This window comes from Lynx canadensis, chromosome C1, assembly GCF_007474595.2.
Source record: "Lynx canadensis isolate LIC74 chromosome C1, mLynCan4.pri.v2, whole genome shotgun sequence".
NCBI lineage: Eukaryota > Metazoa > Chordata > Mammalia > Carnivora > Felidae > Lynx > Lynx canadensis.
The window spans coordinates 138584688-138611003 of record NC_044310.1 but is presented as its reverse complement, the minus strand read 5'-3'; the positions used below and the strand labels follow the sequence as shown (position 1 = coordinate 138611003).

At 33.5% G+C, this 26316-nt stretch overlaps 1 long non-coding RNA gene across 1 annotated transcript in view; it reads right to left on the bottom strand.

The window, feature by feature from the left end:
- The window catches only part of LOC115520475, a 221750-nt gene that overhangs the window by 105011 nt on the left and 90423 nt on the right, over window positions 1-26316 (bottom strand). The window lies entirely within an intron of this gene.

Genomic DNA, 26316 nt, shown 5'->3' with positions numbered 1-26316 from the left:
ATTGTTTGTATTTCTATGGTATTGGTTGTGACCTCTTCTATTCATTCATGATTTTACTTATTTGGGTCCTTCTCTTTTCTTTTTAATAAGTCTGGCTAGGGGTTTATCAACTTTATTAATTCTTTCAAAAAACCAGCTCTTACTTTCCTTGACCTGTTCTACTGTTTTGTTTCCATAGCATTTATTTATGCTCTAATCTTCATTATTGCCCTTCTTCTTCTGTGTCAGGCGTTATTTGCTGTTCCTTTCCTCACTCCTTAAGGTGTAAGATAAGGTTGTGTATTTAAGACTTTTCTGGCTACTTGAGGTATGCCTGTATTGAAATATACTTCCCTCATAGGACTGCCTTTGCTGCATCACAAAGGTTTTAGGCTGTCATGCTTTCATTTTCATTTGCTTTCATGTTTTGTTTTTTTTTTAATTCCTTCTTTAATTTCCTGGTTAACCCATTCATTTTTTTTTTTTTTTTTTTTTTTTTTATTTTTATTTTTTTTTTTTTTAAATTTTTTTTCAACGTTTATTTATTTTTGGGACAGAGAGAGACAGAGCATGAACGGGGGAGGGGCAGAGAGAGAAGGAGACACAGAATCGGAAACAGGCTCCAGGCTCTGAGCCATCAGCCCAGAGCCTGACGCGGGGCTCGAACTCACAGACCGCGAGATCGTGACCTGGCTGAAGTCGGACGCTTAACCGACTGCGCCACCCAGGCGCCCCAACCCATTCATTCTTTAGTTGGATGTTCTTTATCCTCTGTGCATTTGTAGTCTTTCCAAATTTTTTCTTGTGGTTGACTTCAAGTTTCATAGTGTAGTGGTCTGAAAATATGCATGGTATGACCTCAATCTATTTGTACTTGCTGAGGGCTGATTGTGACCCAGTATGTGATCTATTCTGGAGAATGTTCCAAGCACATTAAAAAAGAATGGGTATTCTGCTGCTTTGGGATGAAAAGTTCTGAATATATGTTTTGAGTCCATCTGGTCCAGTGTATCATTCACTGGATAAAGTCCCCTACTATTATTGTACTATTATCAATAAATTTCTTTATGTTTGTTATTAATGGATTTATATATTTGGGTGTTCCAAGTTGGGGGCTTAAGTATTTACAACTGTTAGTTCTTCTTGATGGATAGATGCCTTAATTATGATATAATACCCTTCATCTCTTGTTGCTGTCTTTGGTTTAAAATCCAGTTTGTCCTTTCAGTGATTTTTAAAATAATATAATTCATTACTCATGAAATTATAATTTCTTAAAAAAAGATCACTATGGACATTTATGTTAATTGCTATCACTGAAGTGATCTGTCCTTTGTCTTGTTGGATTCTTCACTCGTCCTACTTTTCTAAGTGTTCTACCCAATCTCCTTCACTGGGACCCCTTCTACTGCCCAATTTTACACGTTCCCTTCACATTTCAGTTCTTAGCAATCTTTTTCCTGCAGATACTTCCCTTGGAAACATTATCTATTTAATGGCTCATAATCAGCTCATATCTATGTGTTCCTTAGGCCTCACCTCTCACATGTGAATAACAGATAAATAAAATTGGAAATAGTCTGTTACCAGGTTCTCTGATGGACATATCTAAATGCATATCATATAGTCAACACAAAATGAACATATTCAAACACAACCCATTTTATTCATTCTCATTCTTACTTTGACAATTGCTTTACATCTTGAGTAATCTATCATAAACTTCAGAATGCTAGAAACTTCAGAATCACTCCATCCTTTTTACAAGATCCCAATCTAGGCAGTCATCAGCCAACAAAATGTTGAATTTATGCCTACATTGCTTCTAATAGTCTCCTCCTTTTAAGGTCCTATAACTTGCACACATCTCTCATTTAGATTAGAATAACATTCTGAGTTCTCTCTAATCTCCCCATGTCAATTCATACTAAAGTCATTTTCCCAAAACATAGTAAATCTATTCAGTTGATACTTCTAACTTAAAATTTGGATAAGGTTCCCACACTATAAAGCTCATACTCTTTAATTTTTAATATTTCCACAAATGTTTAGTAAATACTTATTTTGTGCCTATATATGTGATAAACAGGAGAAATACTTCCAAATAACATTGGGATTGGAGGTAAAAGCTAAGGAGAAGAGTAGCACTTGATGAGACCACAAAATTGCATATTCTTAGCTATTACTACATATCACTCAACTCTCCATTGTCCACCTCCACTTGTCTATTGTTATTCTTCTCTGCCTTCAGCCAACTCATTTGGCTCATATATGGACTCTCATATTCACCTATCCTTCTTTAAGGGATATAGGACAGTAAAACATAGCTTTAAAGGTAATGAAAATGGCTAAGAACAAACTCTATAAAACACTTAACAGTTTATAGAGATTGCTTTTACATTCACTTAATTTAACATGATCATTGACCATTACTTGACATTTAGAGTCTAAAATAGCATAGTTCACTGATTACAGGCAAAAAATAGTCAACCTAATGAATAGGTAACCGTAAATCTTATTTTCATCAAGTCATCCTATGGAAAAGTTACAAAATAAAATACTTAAATTACATAGTTTTTAGTAAATGAAGTGTTTGACATCAATAATTTTCTAAGTAACTGATATTTACCATTTCAAATGTCAAACTTAAAAAAATTAACTACTTTTGAAGAGAAGCATTATAAAATATGGGCATACATCATTTCATTGTACTTTGCTTTATTGTGCTTTGCAGATATTGTGTTTCTTTACAAATTGAAGGTCTGTGGCAACCCATTGCTGAGCAAGTCTATTGGTGTCATTTTTCCAACAGCACTTGCTCACTTCATGTCTCTATGTCACATTTTGACCAGTATTTCGAGCACGCTCATTATTATTATATTTGTTATGGTGATCTGTGATCGGTGATCTTTGATATTACTATTGCATTGGTTTGGGGTGCCATAAACTGTGCACATACAAGACAGCAAACTTAATAAATGTGTATGTTCTGACTGCTCCACCAACCAGCTGCTTCCCCATCTCTCTCCCTCTCCTGTCAATACTGATAGGCAAAATTAATAATCCTACAATGGCCTCTAGGTGTTCAAGTGAAAGGAACAGTTGAATGTATGTCACTTTAAATCAAAAGCTAGAAATGATTAAGCCTAGTAAGGAAGGCATGTCAAAAGTCAAAACACGCCAAAAGCTAAGCCTCTTACACCAGTTAGCCAAATCGTGAATGCAAAGGAAAAGTCCTGAAAGAAATTAGAAGTGCTACTCCAACTAACACACAAATGATAAGTGAAATAGCCTTATTGCTGATATAAAGAAAGTTGTAGTGATCTAAACAGAAGATCAACTACCACATTGCTTCTCAGCCTTTTGGCTAAGACCAAATGCAAACCAACTACCACCTTTCCTTAAGCCTAAACCAAAGGAAGGTCCTAACATTCCAATTCTATGAAGGCTGAACAAGGTGAGGAAGCTGCTGAAGAAAAGCTAGCAGAGTTTGGTTCATGAGGTTTAAGGAAAGCCATCTGCACAACATAAAAGTGCAAGATGAAGCAGCAAGTGCTGATGCAGAAGCTCCAGCAAGTTATCCAGAAGATCTAGCTACGATAAGTAATAAACTACACTAAATAGATTTTCAATGTAGACAAAACAGCCCTCTACTGAAAGAACACCATCTAGAATTTTCGTAGGTAGAAAGGGGAAGTCAGTGCTTGGCTTCAAAGCTCCAAAGAACAGGCTGACTCTTGTTGGGGGCTAATGCAGCTGGTGACTTTAAGTTGAATCCAATGCTCACTGACCATTCAGAAAATCCTAGAGCCCTTAAGAATTATGCTGAATCTACTTTGCCTGTGCTCAAAACATGGAACAAATAATTGTGAATGACAGCACATCTGTTTACAATATGGTTAATTGAATATTTTAAGACCACAGTGGAGAACTACTGCTCAGAAAAAAGGATTCCTTTCAAAATATTACTGGTCATTGACAGTACACCTGGTCACCAAGAGCTATGATGGAAATGTACAATGTGATTAATATTGTTTTCATGCTTACTAATGCAACATCCACTCTACAGCCCATGGATCAAGAAGTAATTTTGATTTTCAAATTAAAAAAAAAAGACCTTCAGGTCTTTGATTTTCAAGTATTTAAGAAATACATTTAGTAAGCTGTAGCTTCCATAGATAGTGATTCCTTTGATGGGTCACTTAAAGTAAATTGAAAACCTTCTGGAAAGGATTCACCATCCTGGTGCCATTAAGAACATTCATGATTTATGGGAAGAGGTAAAAATATCAACATTAACTCTTCCAGGAGTTTGGAAGTTGATTCCAACCCTCGTGGATGACTTTGAGGGGTTCAAGATTTCAGTGAAGGAAGAAACAGGAGATGTCATGGAAATATTAAGAGAATGAGAATTAGAAGTGGAATCTGAAGATGTGACTGAACTGCTGCAATCTCATAATAAAACTGACAGATGAGGAGTTGTTTCTTATGGATGAGCAAAGAAAATGGTTTCTTGAGATGGAAATTACTGCCGAAGATGCTGTTAAGATTATTAAAATGATAACAAAGGATTTAGAATATTACATAAATTTAGTTGACTGCACGGTAGGGTTAGAGAAGATTGATTCCAATTTTGAAAAAAGTTCTATTGTGTGTAAAATGCTATCAAACAGCATCTCATGCTACAGAGAAAAATTGTTCATAAAAGGAAGAGTCAATTGATGTGGCAAACTTCATTATTGTTTTTACGAATTTGTCACAGCCATTCCAACTTGCAGTAACCACAACCCTCATCACTCAGCAGCCATTCAATCTTGAGGCAAGATCTTCCACCAGCAAAATGATTACAACTCACTGAGCATTCCAACAAGGGTTAGCATTTTTTAGCAAGAAAGTATTTTTTAATTAACATATGTATCTTGTTTTTTAGATATTAATGGTATTGCACACTTAATAGACTACAATATAATCATAGCTTTTATATGCACTAGGAAACCAAAAAATTCATTTGACTCATTACATTATTACAGATTTAGTTTTACTGTGGTGATCTGGAACTGAACCCAACTATCTTCAAAGTGTGCCTGCATACCATACACATTCCTGCCTTAATAAGTAGAAAAGTAAAGAATAATTTTAACTTTACTAAGTAATTGCAGCACATCTAAAATGATACACTGTCATAATATCATTTTGTATCTCTAATTTTTTTAGATTCCTCTTTAAGTGGAGGTCATTTCTCTTCTATCCAAATCTTTTACAAATCTCTACATTCAAGTATTGCTTCCTAGCTTTTTTGTTCTGGAAAACTAGAAAACTATGTTAAGAGTCAATAAAGCTAGTGAACATCTAAAGAGAAAGGGAGTTGCTTTAATGTGAGAGCTTTGTGATAAGTATTTTCAGTGCTCTGGGTCTTCATATTATTTTATATCTGTTTTAGGAGCTGTACTCAAATGGTGGCTTGTGCTAAAATTCATTTTCCATCAAAAGTGGGGAGGTCAGGTAATTCTAGAATTTTTCTAGGTAGCTAAAATAATGATTTAAAAAATGGGATTCAAATTTTACAAGATGAGAGTAAATCACATACAATCACTGTTCATAAGGAAATTGACATGCTGAAATTGATGCTTTCATCGTTGACTCCAAAGAAATCCAAAGAATTTCATTTTGAAAATTCATCTCAAATCTATATATTGAACTCATAGCAACAGGAAATGAGAAAACTGTATCTGTATATCTGCTTTCTTTCTTTTAATTTACATCTAAAGGAATTCTCAGAATACAAAATGATATTTTTTTTACTCTGACATAAAAAGCCTAGACACTTAGTTCTTTAAATTTTAGGATGTTCTTAATGAATCTAGTCCCCCATGGGAAGATGTGTTGCTTTTCATAGCTATTCATTCATGTTCTCTAAAGAAGTAGTTTAGCTAAACTAAATATCAAAACTGAGGATGTGTCTCTGAAGCTTTTTTACAGACATGGTACATGGCTTTTTAAAAGAAACTTGATCTGAAGAACTGAAGTCACCTGTAATAACAGGCCAGGCATAAATACAAGCCAAATTAATTTTAAAAATTTCCAAAAATTGAACAAAGGTTTCTGAATCTCGTATTATCTGATTTTGTAGGTGCAAAGTATGTAGACTTAGATAAGTCTGTTTGAATATTCTTCTACCAAGAGGAATATGTGCATAAAAAACAAAAACAAAAACACTGAGACTAAAATAAAGCTGTGAATAACATGGCAATTTCTTAAAGAAATGCCTTCTATATATATGTGAAAAAATATATTGTGATTAATTTGTGCATAAATGATGCATACTCCTAATAACACCACATGGCTGTGTGCTTACAGTGGGGCCAACAAGTATTCTAAATGCTTTACTTGTAAATAGTTCAACCTTTAAAAGGCCCTATAAGTTAGGTACTACAATCAGTCAAACCCAAGTCTGCAGATGAGGAAACTCAGGTGCACAGAAGTTAAAGCTGCCCAAGTTGAAACAACTAGACAGTGGAGTCACGGTTAAGAGAAAGTAGAAGAGCTGTTAATATAACTTAAGGATATTTTAGTTAGGACAGTCTCTATATGGTATGACTTCTGAAATACAAAATGTTGAATCCAGTGTAAAAATGGAGTAATGGGTATTTTTAATTCAATAATTTAAACATTACATGGAACAAATTAGAAGAGAAATTCCTCAACCTGTTAAAGACACCCATGAAAAAACCACAGCTATCACAATACATAATGGTGGGAGATTGCATGTTTCCCCTTCTTAAGATGAGGAACAAAATGGGGCACCTGGGTGGCTCAGCTGGTTAAGCACCTGACTCTTGGTTTCAGCTCAGGTCATAATTTCACGGTTTGTGGTTCAAGCCCCGCATGGAGCTCTACACTGACAGTGTGGAGCCTGCTTCAGATTCTGTCTCTGTCTCTGTCTCTCTTTGCCCCTCCCCTACTCTCTCTCTGTCTCTCTCAAAATAAATAAACTTAAAAAAAATTAAAAAAAAAAAAAAGGTGAGGAACAAAACTTTTACCACTTGTATTCAGTATTGTACTGGAGTTTATAGCCAGAACGATTGGGCAAGAAAAAGAAAGAAAAGATAGCCAGATCTCAAAGGAAAAAGTCAACTGATCTTTATTTACAGAGTACATGAACTTATATAGAGAGAATACTAAGGAATCTACTAAAAAAAACCGATTAGAATAGAAGAGTTCAGTAAGATAGTAGGAAAAAAGACCAATACACAAAAGTCAATGGTATGTGTCAACACACTCACTAGCAATAAACAATCTGAAAGTGAAATTAAGAAAACTATCCCATTTACAATAGCATGAAAAAAAACTTAGAAATAAACTTTTTAAAAGGTGTAAGGCTTAAGATTTGATAACACTGTTGTAGGATATTAAAGAAAACCAAAATAAGTTGAAGGATATGCTATATTTCTGAATCAAATACTTAACATTGTTAAGACAATAATCTTGAAATTGATCTACAGATTCAACACATAGGTATCAAAATTCCACCTGTCAATTTCATAGAATTGAAACCTGATTAGGATTTCACATGGAAATGCAGGAATAATCAAAACAATCTTGCAAAAGAAGAATAAAGTTAGAGAACAGATGCTTCACATAATCAAAATAATGAGGTACTGGCATAAAGATAAACAGACATTAGATTAATAGAACAGAACCATGAGTCAGGAAATAAACCCTTACATTTACAGTCATTTGATTTTTGACAGAGATACTAAGGCCATTCATTGGGAAAGAAGTATCTGTCCAACAGATGGTGATGTGTTTAATTAGAGATCCACATGAAAAATAATGAAACTGGACTCCTTCCTCACACCATATACAAACATTAACTCAAAACTGATCATAGACTTTAGTGTAAGAGCTAAAACTAGAAAACTCTTAGCAGAAAACAAAGGAATACTGGTACAGCTGGGTGGCTGGGTTAAGCGTCTGACTTCGGCTCAGGTCATGGTCTCATGGTTCCTAAGTTCAAACCCTGAATCGGGCTCTGTGCTGATAGTTCAGAGCCTGCTTCAGATCCTCTGTCTCCTTCCCTCTCTGCCCCTCCCTGCTCTCTCTCTCTCCCTCTCTGTCTCTCAAAAATAAACATTAAAAAAAAAAAGAAAACAAAGGAATAAAATTTTGTGACCTTGGCTTAGGCAAAGTCTTTTTTATTTTATTTTACTTTATTTTATTTTATTTTATATTTTATTTTATTTTGTTTTATTTTGTTTTATTTTATTTTATTTATTTTTTTAAATGTTCATTTATTTTTGAGAAAGAGACGGAGCGCAAGCAGGGGAGGAGCAGAGACAGAGGAGGGACACAGAATCTGAAGCAGGCTCCAGGCTCTGAGCTGTCAGCACAGAACCTGACATGGGGTTTGAACTTCAAGCTGTGAGATCATGACCAGAGCCAAAGTTGGACACCTAACTGACTGAGCCACCCAGGTGCCCCTATTTTATTAACAAAAAATTTTTTTTAATGTTTATTTATTTTTGAGAGACAGAGAGACAGAGCATGAGTGGGGGAGGGGCAGAGAGAGAGGGAGACACAGAATCGAAAGCATGCTCTAGGCTCTCAGCTGTCAGCACAGAGCCCAATGTGGGGCTCAAACTCATGAGCAGTAAGATCATGACCCGAGCCAAAGATGGACGCTCACCTGACTGAGCCACCCAGGCGTCCCAAGCAAGGCAAAGCCTTCTTTAGATATGACACCAAAAGCACAAGAAAAACAAGAAAAAAATAATAAATTGGATTTCACCAAAATTAGGAACTTTTGTGCTGTAAAGATGATACCATCAAGAAAATGAATAGACAATATATGGGTGGGAGAAAAATTTTGTAAATCATGTAACTGATAAAGGACAACTCAAACGTCCATCAACTGGTGAACGGATACACAAAATACAGTATATCTATATACTGTGATATTATCTGTCAATAAAAAGGAATGAAGTTAGGATACATACTACAACATGGACAAACTTGAAAACATTATCTTAAATGAAAGAAGCCAGTCACAGAAGATCACATATTGTATGATTCTATTTGTATGAAATGTCCAGGATAGGCAAATCTATAGAGAAAGACAGTAAATCAGTGACTTTTTAGTTTGGGAGGTGAGGGAGAAAGAGAATAGGAAGTGACCACTAATGGGTACATGGATATTTGGGGGGTTAATTAAGACATTCTAAAACAGATTGTTTTGTCATACAGCTCTATGAATATATTAAAAACCATTGAACTGTTCACTTTACATAGATGAAATACATGATATAGGTTATATGTCAATAAAGCTGTTAAAATAACAAACATAATTTTTTTTTACCTTATATAAACTACTTCATGAATAAAATCTTAGATGGTGACCCTGGGAAATGCTCCCTTTGTGAAAGACAACAAAATGTTTAAATCCTCTTCATCACGTGCTCCCTAGTTTGATCAACACCAAGCAAGAGCAGTTCTAGTATTGAACTATTATCAGATAAAATAGTTTAATATTAATCAATGTAAAGCTAAAATTACTAACCTGTAATAGTTTTTCTTGAAAATATAATCGACTTAGAGCAACAATTTAATACGGCAAATTAATTCATTTTTGCAAGTTGGGGGCACATTTTGAAACTAACTTATTTGGTAGAATGAGACTTCGTCACCCATCATTTTAGTAAGTCCATGGGAACATTATCAAAGAGATTCACTCATTCTCTGTGAACATTTATTGAGTACTGATTATGAGCTTGGCACTGTGATAAGTACTGGGTATCTGGTGGTAACCTTTCCTTGAGGGCAAATAGTGGAATACTGGTAATGCCTACTCTAGTAGTAAGCAGGACAAGATACTTTATGGTGTTTTATGCTTTATGGTAAAAATTTCCCAGGACTCAGTCAACATTGTTTTCCTGTGTGGTAGAACTCTTTTTTAATATTTTTAAATATTTTTGCTTTTTAAATATTTTTTACTCTTTTTAAATATTTTTACTTTTTACTAAAGGTGCAGCATGCTATAAGGACGCATTTTTAACCAACTGAGTCACCCAGGCACCCCTATGGATGCATTTTTAATTCACTTTGCTTGGTTTTATTTTTTCTCTGTGTCTTAATTTCCACATCCACAAAATGGGGATAACTGAATCTACCTTGTTAGGTTCTTATGAGAATTAAATGAGATAATCTATTTAAAGCACATAGGTTATTACCTATGTGCTTGAGTAAAGATTCAATAAACATGATGATGATAATGATGATGATGGTGGTGGCAGTGGCAATGGTGGGAATTTACATATATGTATATATACATACACGTACATATTCCTGTATGTACAGAGATGAATTCTATCTCCCTCTAGGTCTGTGTTCTGGTTCAGCTATTTATTTAAAAAGCACATAATTTTATCCTTTGTTCATCTGGCTTTCAAAATTATATGGATATATCCTGAACTAGCAACTATGTACAACTGGTTTCAATCCGGCTTCTATGCTATATCTGGTTATAAGAAGTGGTATGTCAGATATTATTTGAAGGTCATGTGATTTGTCCATTCTTCTATGTATTGTAAATTCTATGGTTGCATAAAACATAACTCCCCAAATGCTACAAAGTTGGACTATATATATCTTAACCCTTTGCAGAAACTCCATTTTTCAATTGAAAAAGTAAAGAATAAACTGCCATAAGAAATCTATTTATGCACTTGTATTTGAAATTATGTAGAAGCTATAGCTATGTACCTCTTAATCATAATCTCCAAAGATGCTTTCACATTCTAGAAATGCATTTTTTTCGCTTCTCTTGTGAGTAATTACTTTTAAAAAACACTAAGAAATGATATTTGTGGAAAATTATTTGTAAGGTATGTATTTTTCAACTCCTTTAGGTACAATTCTTAAATAAACTTTCACCACCAGAAGGCTATAAACTCAAACTGTATTATCTATTATATAAAAAATATAAAATAACAAGGAATGATTTATTTGACTATTGTAATGCATACAAAGGACTGAACTTCTTTCCTACAAGTTTATCATATTCAGTAGTAAAAATTCACTGTTTCCCAATGCTCTCCTGCCAGGGAACCTTTGTAGCCAATACCTACCTATGTGCTAAAGCTCAACTGAGACAACAGTTATTAATAGACCTATACAAATAAGGATTACTGGATATAAAAGGAGAATCAGCAGTTTATTTTTATTTTATTTATTTATTTATTTTAAAGGGAAGAGCAAGGCTACAAATGTGCTATTAGCACGCAATGTATGCAAGAAACAGAAGTGATTGAAATTGTCTAATTTTGTTTTCAGTTATATTTGAGAGGTACTGTGTCAATAAAACAAGAATATACTGCCATAGAAACAGAGCAATTAACAGTAAAACAGCAAAAAAAAAGTTGTGCTAATCTATAATATTTCCCAGGACATGAAATTCAGAATTTCTCCACATACTCAGTTAATCTGATAGGCAATAGACTAAATCCATTATTATTTTTATTTATAATTCTTATATGTTAGTTTTCAGTTGTTTGTTGTTGGCAGAAAGCAATGATAACATTCAGAGTTCTAGTAGTGCATTTCAAAGTAAAATAGGAATTCATTGTTGAGGGAAGTCCTGTACACTAAAGGAGTCTGGCAGACATCCCTGGCTCCTGACCACTGAATACCAGTAGTTCTTTCTCAGTCACAGTGAAAACCTAAAAAGGACATTACCATTACCAATATGTCCCTTGGGGGAGTAGAGGAAGAGCATACTAGCCGTATTATTTTTTTTTTTAAATGGAGGTAAATATTTAAGCGTAGAAAATAAAAATGATAAAATCTATAAAACAGAATATAAGAAGATAATTTTACTACCTTGCAGTAGTGATTTCCTTTCTTACCATGACATAAAGACCAGAAATCACAAAGACTGACACATTTGACTAAAAAAAAAAAAAAAAAAAGTGAAACTTAAATCCAGCAAATTATGTAAAACAAAGCAAAATTATGTAACAAAAGCAAACAAAGTAAATTATGTAAAACAAAGCAAAAATGAATTGGGAAAAATATTTATATTTACAAAAGAGACTAATTAATAATCTTAATATTAAAAATTCTTCCAGGGCACCTGGGTGGCTCAGTCTGTTAAACTTTTGGTTTTTGATATTGGCTCATGTCATGATCTCACGATTCTTGAGATTGAGCCCTGCCTCAGGCTCAGCGCTGTGCACAGCCTTCTTGGGATTCTCTCTGCCTCTTTCTCTGCCCCTCCTCCCCCAAATAAATATATTAAATATTAAAAAAAAAAACTCTTCCATAAAATCAGTGAAAAAGAAACTATGTAAAAGAAAAATAAACAAGTACATAGTAGCTGCCTTACATGAATTTCCTCATTAGGAGAGGATATAAAATTCTCAACAATTTTCTAAAGTAGTTTTTAGAATCACATCAATTTTATAGTAAGGTCAATTAGCTTGCCACTGTTACACAGCATGGTAGTGGTAAAGGTTGGGATTCAAGCTCTAATGTTAGAGCTCAGAGTCTTATCATTGCTCTCTACCAATAATAGACAATTTCACTGCTGCAAGTATATTAATTTTATATAATTATTAATAAAGCAAATAGATACCTATATGAGACAGAATCTGTACTCTCTACTTGTAATCGAGAAGAAAAAGAAATAATCTAAATAATTTCCAATAGGGAATTTACTTACTAAAATATAGCATATCCTTAACATGTAATATCAGACAGAAATTAAAAAGAGTGAGGCAAATATATATGTAGCAATATGGGAAGATGTTAGTAATATGTTGGTAGATTTTTTAAAAAGCAACTTGCACAACAGAATTAGAGTATAATCTCACTTGTATAATTTTGAAAATTAAATATATATAATTATATACTTACATAACTCTAAGGAATAATTAATAATTCCAGAGAGGAATTTTTACTTTCTTGTGTTTTATATTTGCATGGTTAGATTTTTTTAAATAGCATACATATATTTCATTATTTACAATGAGCAATAAAAACACCCCTATATTGGAAAAAAATAAGGGAAAATTACATTAATCAAATAATTTCCTATACAGAAGCTTATAGTTTTTATATATTAGTAAAATGTCCAATGCTGTCACATAGCTATCACTTTTATTTTATATTGAAAATTCCTAGTATGTTATTCCTAATGATAGCAGGTAATAACTTATTCTCACCTCCAGATCATTAACCAACAATTTTACAGCTTGCTAAGAGGTTATCTAAAGTTCTCAGACAGTATTTAAACCAGCTACCTTCTGGGGTGCCTGGGTGGTTCAGTTGATTAGTGACTGACTTTAGCTCAAGTCATGATCTCACGTTCATGGGTTCAAGCCTCATACTGGCTCTGTGCTGACAGCTCAGAGCCTGGAGCCTGCTTCATATTCTGTGTCTGCTTCTCTCCTCCTGCCCCCTCCCCATGCTTTGTCTGTCTCTCTCTCACAAGTAAATGAATATTAAAAGAATAATAGTAATAAAAATGAACCAGCCACCTTCCGTATTGATTTTGTCTAAAAAATAATAAGCTATTTCAGTACAGAGTGCTTTAAAAAAGTAGTTGAGCAATATGTTTCAAAAAATTAAAAATTTCAATCCTCTTTCATCTAGCTATTACATGTTTTAGTAAGAAGAATTGTGCCCGAAGACTTATTTCCTGTCATTAGAGCACTAGTATAATAAAAAATTTAAATCAACAATGGGAAGCTGTTAAAGTGAACTACACAACATTACACAGATATATAAAATAATAATGCAGAAGAAAATTAAATAACATGGGTACATGTTTATAATGTACTATTCATGAAAAAATTCAAGTAACAAAATGGCATATACAATATGAACTCATTTAAAACATAAAAATCCTTAAAGAGAAAGATCTGGGAGTATAGGCACCAAAATGATTATCTCTGGATGATATAATTACATGTGATTTTTATCTTCCTCTTGTGTATTTTCTTTTTTTCCCTCCTATATTTTCTAAAAGAAATAAATATTACTTTGTATTAACAAAATTAGCTTAAAAGTAGAAAAAAATCAAAATTGTGTGTTGTGACATGTTTACCAGATAGTATACAGTCATCTTCAGATTATTCCTAGAGAGAAGAAAAATGGGATACAAAGGCAAAGTGATGGGCAATCATTTATTAATCTAGTTTTGCCATTCTGTCCTACTTTTCTTAGCAGTCCTTTCCATGCTGAAAATTGGCTGTTCACAACAGAATAAGGTGTATTTAGGCTACTAACATTCTTCTGCAACATGGGAAGGTAATGAAATGGTGTCTCTATGCATGTCATTTTAGGTTTCTCTAAACCTCTAACAAAACTGGTGATGTCAACAACATTTTAATTAGAGATTAGAAGCTGTTAACAGCAAATGCCAAAAATATCAACAGTACAAGTTTGAGAGCAAGTACTATAAATTAAAAAGTTTAAACAAAAGTTTTCAAGGTAATATTCCCAGTAGATGAAATACAATGTGCTTGCCATTATCTAAGAGTTAAACTTTATGTGCAAAAAGGAAGCACCAATTACTGGATCATTGAATGAATTATTATAAAATGTAAGAAGCTTCAAGTTATACCAGTTATTTCTCAAGCTCAAACTCACCTCAAGCATTAGAGTTGGAGAGGATTTGTTTAATAAAATGAGCAAGCTGTTTAGGTTTCAGAGTGAACAACTAGAGACTGCACACAAGAAATGGGCATGACTACGACCGTATGATAGAGCAGAAGTAACATTGGTGATTCTTACCTACGTATCTTGTCTAATAAAGTTTTCAGAGTACCAAACAGACACAGACATTTAGATGAACAAAGAGATGCCCGAGTTTCAGAGAGTCAGTGGCAGAACTGGGCCTCCTAAGATTTGAGACTGAAAGATTTTTTTTCTTCAAGTTCATCATTATAATAGTAGACCAACTGTGAATGACAATCCATAAACAGAATATGATGGAAATCAAATTTAAGTAAGAATTAGATAAGTGGATAGAAAAGGAAATAAAGAGAAAATAGATGAGTCAATATTAAGCGTTTAAAAATTGTAAACTTGTTAAAAAATAGCATTTTTGATTCTTTTTAAATTAAGTATCAGAAACTATGAATTGCAAAGAGGTATTATCATGTGATAATATCTCATGCTTATTTTATTTTGCAATGTGTGAAAATTCACAAAGACATATTCATTTTGCATCAAGTATAAAGTATCTGGTACCAGAGTTTGTTAGGCCATTTTGGAAAACATTTCAAGAAAAGCTAATAAAAAGTATAGTTTTTTTAAATAAGGAAAGAATATTTTAGTTCAGGATATTTATGACAGAACAAAACCTCCCCCCAAAAGTACACATGCTTAGATTTCTGGGGGAATAGGATTTCAGTAAAGCCACTAAAGGTTCTCACAAATGCATATGTGTACACACATATGCACAATTTCTTATAAAAAAAACAAGAACTAAAACAAATTGTTAGAGAAATTATTACTGAGGAGATGTACTTTTGGGTATAAGAAAGCTAAATTTGAATATTTTTGACACTATATACAAAAGTTACCAACATAGATTTCACTTTTCTAACCTGAAAATTTTCAAACTTAGGAAAAGTTCCAATAATAGTATCCCCACAGAACACCCAATTACCTTTCACCTAATTTAATGATTTTTAACCTCTTGCAATGTTTGCCCTTCCTCTGTCTTGAGTATCTGCTCCTGTGTCCATATCTGTATATATATGTGTGCTTTTTTTTTCTAAACCATTTGAGAGATAGTAGTATACAATGTGATGCTTGACCCATACATATTTCAGTATGTATCTCTTAAGAACAACAATATTTTCTACACAATTGTGATAATATAATTATGACATTCAGGACATTTAACATTGATATTTAATATGATATCATTTACAACCCAAAATTGCATTTTGTCATTTGTCCCCAAAGTATCCTAACCTTTTGTTATTTTTGCCTTTATTTTTTGTTTCCAAATTAGGATTCAATTAATATTCATTCTGCTTTCATCTAGAGCAAATGCTCAGTCTTGTTCAGCTTTTCACATTAGTCACATTTTGGAAGAGTCTAGGTAAGTTGTTTTCAGACCGTTTCTCAATTTGAATGTGTCTGGCTAATTCCATTTCATGATTAGATTTAAGTTCCACGTTATTGGTAGGACTACAACAAAAGTGGCAGCTTTTCCTTCTGAAGTGTATATTAGGAGGCACATGATGCCAGATCATCTTTTATTGGTGTTCTGAAGTTTAATTTGGTCTATTTGGTTAAGATGATAATCTTATGGCAAGAGCCCGAATGTCCATCAGCTGATGAATGGATAAAGACGATGTGGTTTATATATACAATAGAATACTATTTGGCAATGAGAAAGAATAAAATCCTGCCATTTGCAACAATGTGGATGGAACTGGAGGGTATTATGCTAAGTGAAATAAATCAGTCAGAGAAAGACAGATATCATATGTTTTCACTCATATGAAGAACTTGAAAACCTTAATGGAGAACATGGGGAAGGGAAGGGGAAAAATAGTTTCAAACAGAGAGGGAGGCAAACCCTAAGAGGCTCTTGAATAAGGAGAACAAACTGAGAGTTGATGGGAGGAGCGGGGGAGAGGGGAAATGGGTAATGGGCATTGAGGAGGGTACTTGTTGGGATGAGCACTGGGTATGTAAGCAATGAATCACGGGAATCTACTCTCAAAACCAAGAGCACACTGTAGACACTGTATGTTAGCAAACTTGACAATAAATTAAAAAAAAAAAAAGGATACTATCTGCCAGATTTCTCCATTTTAAAGGTACTACTTCCTTTCTAATTAATAAGTAATCTGTGAGGTGACACCTTGAGACCATGTGAATATCCTGTTTGCCAACAGTCTTTTATTCAATAATTTTAGCATCAATTGGTGACTGTTACTTGATTCAGTTATTATAACTGTTGTACAATAAGGTGATTTTCTATTTCTACAATTCTTTTTACATTTATTACCTGACATTTTTCTGGCTAAGAAGCACTTTACATTCACCCCTTCTTCTAATTTCTTTTAAGTATCAATGTGGACTCATTGATTGCTATTCTTAACTCACTGTGTTTAATCCATTTCTATCATTATTTGATAGTCAAATTGTCCCAGATTTGTCTAGAGGGAGCCCCTTTAAAGCTGGCTCCTGTACCCTGTGGACATGTCTCCTCAGGTTTTGAGCTTGTCCTAAAAAACACTGTAGAAATATTGACTTATTTCAAAACAGAAGTCAATATTACATCCAATAGTAGAACCCTACTAGAAGTATTCCCTCCAAACTAGAAAACTGGAAAATTCCTTTAAGAATATGAATTATTATTAATATTAGTTTTGAATATTTTTACAAATGCAAAAAAGGAAAAAGAAGCACAATGAATTAATATAACATAGGAAGAGGCAAAATATTATTTTGATAAAATGATTGGATGTTATGAAAGAATCAGCACAGAAGTTAGGAGAACTAAGGAGTTTAATACATTTTCCAGATATAAGTTAAATATATTAAAGTAATATCACCAAATAATAACTAACTAGGAAATACAAAGGGAGAAGAGATTTCATTCCAAGGAAAAACTGCATTATTTAGAATGTAACAGTGAGAGGTACATTTAATCTTTATGAAGAAAACCATTACATTTCATTAGGAAATTTAAACTATGACCTAAATAAATGGAGAAAATGTCATATTCTTGAATGGGTGGCCATAAATATTATAAAAATGAATTTTTTAGTTAAACATAGTGGATTACACGTGTGTTATCTCCACTGCTTCTTGAAGTCACCATTTAAATAAGAGTAAATATATTTAAAAAAATTACAATACTATACAAAAAACAAAAACAGGTAAAATATATCAACATAATTTTGGAAACTGGAAGTTGGATGGATTAAAGATAACCCAAGGGGTGAAAAAAGGTATAGAAGTGAAGGACAAGAGAGAGGGAGAGGGGGATGAAGGGAAAAGGAGGAGAGAGAATGCAATTCTATTGCAGAACCTCACAAAAGCTTAAATTGTCCTTCTGGATATAAGGGATTAATAGAGAAGGGCTTTAAGTGTAAGTATCAGTTCACAATTTTTTTTTAAAGTTTATTTATTTTGAGAGAGAGAAGGTGTGCACACTTGCCCATGTGTGTGGAAGGGGCAGAGAGAGAGGGAGAGAGAGAGAATCCCAAGCAGGTTCTGCATTGTCAGCATGACGCCAGATGTAGGGCTCGAACTCACAAAAAGTGAGATCATGACCTGAGCAGAAGTCAGACACTTAACCAACTGAGCCACCCAGGCGCCCGTGTTCACAGTTCTTTAGTAGAGAACTAATCTCCTTCCCTAATCTGGAGCCAAGTGACTACTCAAATAGGTGACTGGAGTTTTATTCTCTAGAAGGTTGAACCAGAGAGGCCTCATTGTGAGACACCCAGAAGAGCTGACAGTGGAATAATGTGCCTTGTTTAACAACTGGATTTAAGTAAAAGTTTATTATACCACCACTACTTTTCCATTCATTGCCTCCTAGAATGCTGTCATCCAGGCTTTTACCGCAGAGGCAAGACACTGGAAAATTCCTAAGTATAATCTGAACTACCCAAGAGTAAATACTTTGAGATACTGACATTTGGTGATCTCCCAACAAAGAGATCACTTCATTGCTCACTCAACTCTTAGGAAAACTTTTCAGTCAACAGCTCTGCCTATTGTGAACAGGATTCAAACAACTGAAAGAAAAACAGTAAACTTGGAAAAACTGATACAATTCAGGAAACAGAAGAAACATCAAAAAAAATATATTTAAAAACCTCACACAAATAAGAAAACTATATTATACTCAGGAAATAAGAATCAGAAGCTTATAGGAAAGAAACTTTCAGAGAACAAAGAGCAGGAAAAAAAGCATAAATGTATAAAAAGGTTCAAAGATAAAAGTGAAGACTGCTTCTACAAGGTAGAACAAAATAATAGAGAAATGAACAACAGGAAACAAAAGATAAGACAATTAGAATCTAAGAGGTCCAATATCCAAATAATAGGAGTTCTAGAAGGATGAAAAGCCAACATCACCAACAAGAGCAAAATTAGAAGACAAGAAACTATCAAAGAAATAATGCATGAGAAATTTCCAAATGGAATACCTAGGTCAAAGGATAAAAATACAACAAACAAAAAGGTGAATCATTAAGAAAGTATAAAACACTATGGAAAAAGAGAAGATTCCAAAGCTTCCAGAGATTGTCAATGGGGATCTCCTATGTAGAAGATAAGAATCTGAAAGTTATTGGTCTTTTTAACAACCACACTGGAAACTAAAAGATAATGATCTTTAAAATTCTGAAATAGACATGATATTAAGGAATTAGTGCAAACTAATGTTCGTTCCTGTTAATATTTCCTGTTAACAATTATAGAATAGTTTTAGAAACATTAACAGAAAAAGCTCAAACCAGAAAAACAACCAAATAAACCTGAATTGCATTCTTGCTCAATCTCTTACTAGCTCTGTAGTTAGTGATTACTAAGAAGCTAATTACTTAGCTTCTTTAAACCCGATTCCTTCTTATAAAAAATAATAATGCCTAATTCATATAGTTGTCCTAAGAATTAAATAATTTTTACAAAATCACAAAGAGGTACTTAAGAAATTATGACTATTATTATTATCTCCAGAATTATCATTTGTATTATTTATTTTATGTCCTAGCCATAAGAAATAAATGCTAAAACAGTAAGTATTTAAACAATTGGACAAAATATATTAAATTTTAGTAACTAAAGAATACAATATAATGTGGTCATCAAATTGATATTTGCAAAGCCATTTAGAAACTTAGAAAAATTATTAGAAAATCCCAAAGAAAAAGGGAGATCACAAACTATATGTATAGGATAGTTTAACTACAGAAAAATGTATGTGCTAAGCATTATAGAGTTGAAAAGTCAATGTGCAAAAATAGTTGTATTAGAGTATTGGCATTATAAATTATTCTTATTTAAGAATTTATTACGTGGCATATTATCTATTTTTAATAATGTTCAGAACACTGTAGAAAATACAAATAAGTAAAAAGAAAATGTGTTAAAAATCATGCAAAACCTCATTTGCAAGAGCTATTACTTTTAAACTTTTGAGACCGATAATGGATATATATACTCCATTGTTTTAAAAAAATTAGATTGTTTATATTAGCTTACAATCATATCTGTTTCCCTTCAATAAAGTATCATGAACTTCTTTTGATAGCATAAATATACTTCAAAGACATTTTTAAAAATAGCTATTTAGCATTTTATTATATGGATATCTCACATTCAACCCATTCTCTCGTGAGGCAATTACTTGTTTCCATTATTTTAATTTTCTATAAAGTGATGAAATGACCACCCTTGTCGATAAATCTCTGAACATAACTTTAATTCTTTTCATAAATTCTTATAGGTGAAATTTATATGTCACAAATATAAATATTTTAACAACTTGGATATACACTGCCAAATTGCTCTGCATAGGAGTTGCAGCAATTAACTTCTTGCCAGTAAGAGATATGATGGTATCTAGATTCTTGAATGTATGTTAACTTGGGGTTTCCAATTCTGTTTTCCTTCCTCCCTCCCTTCTTTCCTTTTCTTCTTTCCTTTTCTAACTTGATAAGAATTGTAGTATTGTACAGTTACTTCCACCTGTATTTCTTGAATGACTAATGATTATGAATACGTGAAATATTTGTGTCTGTTTGTTCTTTGTTCAGTTACTTCTTGAAGCATGTGCTCAATGTCGATTTGGGATTTTTGTCTTGGCTTAGCTATTTACAAGCTGTATAATGGACTTCTATACCCTGTACCATGAGTACCACTTAAAGACAATGAAATAAAATATGAAATATAGGGAAAAAAATCTCAAATAATCCCATAAGCTAACAAAAATGTATGGAATTCTGATAAGATTAAGTGAAGACTGATAAGGCAGGTACTAAAATTGTCTTTTACCTTAAGAATATTTGCTGAAGCAGTTGGACCTGAGTATTAATTTTGTGGCCTCAAAAGGTAGGGTATCCAACAGTAGACCCTCCATAGTGCTGGGACCATAAAGCACTACTCAGTGTAAGATTAAACTAGACAGGATAATGATGATCATGATAATAATAGGAAACATGGATAGAACTTACTGTGTTCTAAGTGTTTCAAAGATATTAACTCATGTAATCCTCACCAAAATCACTGAAAGGCACCATTATAATCTTTATATTAAAGGTCAAGACAGTGAAGCACAGAAAGGTTAAGTAATTTGTTCACAATTAGTAGTACATCTAAAACGCATATTCAGACAGTCTGGGTCTAAGGACAATACTCTTAAGCACTATGCCATACCAACCCCCCTACTCCCCCCCGCCCCCCACAAATCCCACCCAGAGAAACTACAAGGAAAATTGTACATACAGATCTTTGGCACTGGGTGGTTGGGAAAAATAAGTCATCTCTGAGAATTTGCAACCAGAAGCTAACCCTCACTGAAGTCTACAGTCCAAAGACTTACTACTCATTTGCTTCATAAAAACTCAATCCACGAATTTAAAGTGGTCCTAGATCAATGGTATCATACTGATAGTGTTCTCAGGCATCTAATGGAAGGAAACAAAGGTAAACCTTGAAAAATCCATCTTCATCACAGATAGTTCAAGATTAAAAAAAAATCCCCCTAATGTCAGGAACAAGACAGGGATGTCCGCTCTCGCCACTGTTATTCAACATAGTATTGGAAGTCTTAGCCTCTGCAATAAGACAACACAAAGAAATAAAAGGCATCCAAATCGGCCAGGAGGAGGTCAAACTCTCACTCTTCGCATGATGACATGATACTCTATACGGAAATCCCTAAAGATGCCACCAAAAACTGCTAGAACTGATTCATGAATTCAGCAAAGTTGCAGGATATAAAATAAATGCACAGAAATCGGTTGTGTTCGTATACACCAACAATGAAGCAACAGAAAGAGAAATCAAGGAATCGAGCCCATTTACAATTGCACCAAAAACCATAAAATACCTAGGAAGAAATCTAACTAAGAAGGTGAAAAATCTATACACTGAAAACTACAGAAAGCTTATGAAAGAAATGGAAGAAGACACAAGAAAATGGAAAAAGATTCCATGCTCCTGGAAAGGAAGAACAAATAATGTTAAAATGTCAATACTACCCAAAGCAATCTACATATTCAATGCAATCCCTATCAAAATAACACCAGCATTCTTCACAGAGCTAGAACAAATGATCCTAAAATTTGTATGGAACCAGAAAAGACCCCGAATAGCCAAAGCAATCTTGAAAAAGAAAACCAAAGCAGGAGGCACCACAATCCCAGGCTTCAAGCTACACTGCAAAGGTGTAATCATCAAGACAGTATGGTACTGGCACAGGAACAGACACTCAGATCAACGGAACAGAACAGAGAACCCAGAAATGGACCCACAAACGTATGGCCAACTAATCTTTGACAAAGCAGGAAAGAATATCCGATGGAATAAAGACAGTCCTTCAGCAAGCAGTGCTGGGAAAACTGGACAGCGACATGCAGAAGAATGAACCTGGACCACTTTCTTACACCATGCACAAAAATAAACTCAAAATGGACAAAAGACCTAAATGTAAGACAGGAAGCCATCAAAATCCTCGAGGAGAAAGCAGGCAAAAACCTTTTTGATCTTGGCCACAGCATCTTCTTACTCAACACATCTCCAGAGGCAAGGGAAACAAAAGCAAAAATGAACTATTGGGACCTCATCAAAATAAAAAACTTCTGCACAGCAAAGGAAACAATCAGCAAAACTAAAAGGCAACCAACAGAATGGGAAAAGATATTTGCAAATGACATACTAGATAAAGGGTTAGTATCCAAAATCTATAAAGAACTTATCAAACTCAACACCCAAAAAACAAATAATCCAGTGAGGAAATGGGCAAAAGACATGAATAGACACTTCTCCAAAGAAGATATCCAGATGGCCAACCAACACATGAAAAAATGCTCAACTTCACTCATCATCAGGGAAATACAAATCAAAACCACAATGAGATACCACCTTACACTTGTCAGAATGGCTAACACTAACAACTCAGGCAACAACAGATGTTGGTAGTATGTGGAGAAAGAGGATTTTTTTTTATATTGTTGGTGGGAGTGCGGGCTGGTGCAGTCACTCTGGAAAACAGTATGGAGGTTCCTCAAAAAACTAAAAACAGAACTACCCTACAACCCAGCAATTGCACTACTAGGCATTTATCCAAGGGATACAGGTGTGCTGTTTCGAAGGGACACATGCACCCCCAAGTTTATAGCAGCACTATCAACAATAGCCAAAGTATGGAAAGAGCTCAAATGTCCATCGATGGATGAATGGATAAAGAAGATGTGGTATATACACACACACACACACACACACACACACACACACACACAATGGAGTATTACTCGGCAATCAAAAAGAATGAAATCTTGCCATCTGCAACTACAAGGATGGAACTGGAGGGTATTATGCTAAGTCAAATTAGTCAGTCAGAGAAAGACAAATATCATATGAATTCACTTTTATGAGGAATTTAAGAGACAAAACAGATGAATATAAGGGAAGGGAAACAAAAATAATATAAAAACAGGGAGGGAGACAAAATAGAAGAGACTCATAAATATGGAGAACAAACTGAGGGTTACGGGAGGGGTTGTGGGAGGGAGGATGGGCTAAATGGGTAAGGGGCACTAAGGAATCTACTCCTGAAATCATTGTTGCATTATATGCTAACTAATTTGGATGTAAATTAAAAAATAAGTAAATAAAATGAAGCAGAAAAAAAAGATTAAAAAAATCACTTAAATACATAGAAAACAAAGCACTCTATTGTAAAATAAACAAACAAAAATATGTATTAGAATCACTCCCCAAAATTTTCCAGGTATCAGAATTACTACACACACAATACACATATGCTTAAGATGCTCCAATAAACAAAAAAATTAACAATATAAGAAAAGAACACAAATTCTGAAAAAAGAAAAATCTTAATTTTTAAAAATGTAAAACATGTTAATTAAAACAAAGGAAAAATCAATCAGTAAATTAGGCAATAATTTTAAAATAGCTGAAATGAGAATTAGAAAACTGGAATAGACAAATTAATACTATGTCAAATGTAGTCCTCAGAGGTAAAGAGGCATGGAAAATATTGTGAAAAGATCTAACATGTATTTGAATTGAAGTTCTATCAAAAACAGAAGGAGGTGGAGGCTATACTGGAAGAGCAAAAAGTGTAGAAAATACAAGGGAAAAAAAGATCCCAAAAGAAAACATAGAAAAAATAAATTACATTCAAAGGATTGACAGACGAGTAGTTAAATTTTTGAAACATATAAACACCAGAAGACAGTGAAATAATACCTTTCATAAGCTAAAAGAAATTCACCAATAACCTAGAATTCTATACTCAAAACTATTCTAACAGTGTGAATGAAATAAGGTCATTTATAGATAAAGACTGAGAGACTTTATCACTCTTATATCCTCACTGAATATACTTTCAAGCAAAAGAAAAGTAATACCAGATGGAAGATCTGAAATGCCAGATGAATGATGAGAGGAAAAAAGTGGTAAATATGAGCAATATTAACATTACAAAATAATGCTAATTTCTTACACAATTAAAAAATGATACAATTAAATACATAAAATAAATACATATAAACTGGGAAACAGTAAGCAGAGTTACAATGTTCTCTTCTAAGTTTCATTTTGTATGAGCAGAGAGTAAAGGTAATTTTAGAAGTCCAATGCACTATCCATTGCGCTACGGAGCCACCTAGTAAAGGTAATTTTAAATGACACCTGGAGTAATCAAGTAAAAAATAGATAATATAACTTCCAAACTAGCAGAAAAACAACAACAACGACGACGACGACGACGATGACGACGATGACAACAACAACAAAATAATGAAGTATACAAAAAGAAGGCAATAAAGGGAAGAAAAAGAAACAAAGAAATGGTGGGAAAATAAAAACCCAGAATAAAATAAAAGTGAACCCAAATATATTAGTAATTACAATAAATGTAAAAGGACTGTATGTTCCAGTTAAGAGATAAAAATTGTCATTTTGCATTAAAATGTTTTAGCTAGGGGCGCCTGGGTGGCGCAGTCGGTTAAGCGTCCGACTTCAGCCAGGTCACGATCTCGCGGTCTGTGGGTTCGAGCCCCGCGTCGGGCTCTGGGCTGATGGCTCAGAGCCTGGAGCCTGTTTCGGATTCTGTGTCTCCCTCTCTCTCTGCCCCTCCCCCGTTCATGCTCTGTCTCTCTCTGTCCCAAAAATAAATAAATGTTGAAAAAAAAAATTAAAAAAAAAAATGTTTTAGCTATATTGTTTTCTTTTTTAAAAGATAGATACATAACATAAATAAAAGTACAAAGTGGACAACTATATTAACAGAAAATTATGCCAAAAGTTGTATTAATATAAGTGAAAATGTATTCTCAGGCAAAAGACATTATTAGAAATAAAAAGGACCATTTTTAAATTCTCCTGGGAAGATAACAATATCCAACTTATATGCAACTAATAACATAACCTCAAAATACATAAAGCATAACTTGACACGGAGAACTAAACAAACACTGCAAAATGGAAGATTTTTAATATAGCTTAGTAATTGAAAAGTCAAAATGGCAATGTCATAAGCACATAGATTTGACCTATTACCTTTACCTAATGGACATATATATCAAATGGCAACACTAATTATAGAATACACATTATTTTCAAGCACATTTCCAAAATAGTACATTTTAAAAATCTGACCACAATCTACACCACAAAAGCAAGGTTCAGCAACTTTTAAATAATTGACATTATACAAATCACATTCTCAAACAAAATAAGATTAAGATAGAATTTAATAAAAAGATGACTAGAAGTAACTTACTTGATTTGAAAATAAAAAGCATAATTCTAAATAACTCAAAATGGAAATTGGCATTAAATATTCAGAACTAAATGACAAAATCTAACATGAAAATTTGTGGTATATAGCAAAAGCAATAATTGAAGAAAATTTTATAACCTTACATGCCCTACCATGGAAAAGGATGAAAATTCATGTCAGAATCCAATAAAATGGGTTTGATAAGAGAAACAAAATAAACTTAAAAAAAGCAGAAAAGGCAGGGCGTCTGGGTAGCTCAGTTAGTTAGTGATCAACTCTTGAATTTGGCTCAGGTCATGATCTCACGGTTCATGAGTTTGAGC